This window comes from Corticium candelabrum, chromosome 20 (assembly GCF_963422355.1).
Source record: "Corticium candelabrum chromosome 20, ooCorCand1.1, whole genome shotgun sequence".
Taxonomy (NCBI): Eukaryota; Metazoa; Porifera; class Homoscleromorpha; order Homosclerophorida; family Plakinidae; genus Corticium; species Corticium candelabrum.
This window is the reverse complement of record NC_085104.1, coordinates 3,775,703-3,776,996: the sequence shown is the minus strand read 5'-3', so window position 1 is coordinate 3,776,996 and position 1,294 is coordinate 3,775,703.

The following is a 1,294-nucleotide window of genomic DNA, read 5'->3' as shown; positions in this document are numbered from 1 at the left end:
ATTTAATTGGACTCAGGAAATAGATTTGCACTAAATAGTACACAATTTCATGTATGCAATGCACGCCACAATGTAAATATTGACGCACAATTTAATCCAGTTAATTAATAAATAATGTGCGTAGCATATGCGCGCACCCCAAAAATATTTCTAGAAAACTGCAATTTTTTTTATTTAAACGCAAAACATAGTAACTAGAAATCACTTTAACTGCCGTCCAATTCATTTGAAACCGATTTGTGCCGAGAGAGCAACGTTCTGCGGACGACAATCAAAACTGAGGCCCTCTTTTCAATAAACGGTGCAGGTTATTGCTCAAAAGATACGCAAAAAGGCAGCAGTTCGTTTATGTCAAAAACGCGGTTGTAACATGTCCATTCACTACCAAGAAGTAAATAGCGCGCCGGTAGCCTCGTACACCAAAGTGCATTCGCTGTAGCGGCTAAGTTCCCAAACCTCGTCCAAAAAAATCGCCCGAGGCGGTCACACTACGTCTGGGGCGGAGCTAGTAGGGCGTTGGAGTTGCCGATGCTGTGTCTATCTTAGCGGGAGTGTGAGCTATTGACATCTATCTAAGGTAGAGTATTCGCCGTCGGCCTCCGTCGACTGCTATCATCGTAAACATTGTAAAGAGAAGACTATATAGCTATAGCTAAACTGTAAACTGATCAAGCGAGTGCAGCATGTGGTAATTTAGATGTGTTGCAGCGTACACCTCTAATCAGCTAATGAAGTGACACTTTTGATACCATTTACACATAATTAGAGACACGATGTTTGACACCCCTACATCAAACTGCACGTATGCATGTGCTATAATGACTAGCTAAACATGATATGTTCTTCTAACACTCCTGCACAATTTCCTAAATTTTTGAGCAACGAAACACTTATGCGTACGCCTTGAGGACCCTGATGGCCAACGTCACCCTTCAACAGCACAAAAATTAGGATAAAGCATCAAAACGGAAACTAGACAAAGTGTTATTTAATAACCTTTTCTCCCTTTTTCCCAATGCACATGCTGTTGCTTTCATTCGCATCGGTTGATGATACAGTTAAAGCGAAGTTGCAAATCATAGTCATAAGCAAACACAAATACAGTGTCGCTCTCCTCTTCTCCAACATATCAAACATCTGCATGAGTGCAAAACCGACACAAAACTCTAGATAGTCTTTGTCTGCATTCAAACAAACTATTTAGTCTGAAGGCTGCAAAAGGTACACTAAGCTCTGAACCGATCGGAAGAAATTTCAAATTTAATTGATACAGAATGCCTGACTGGAGTAGAGA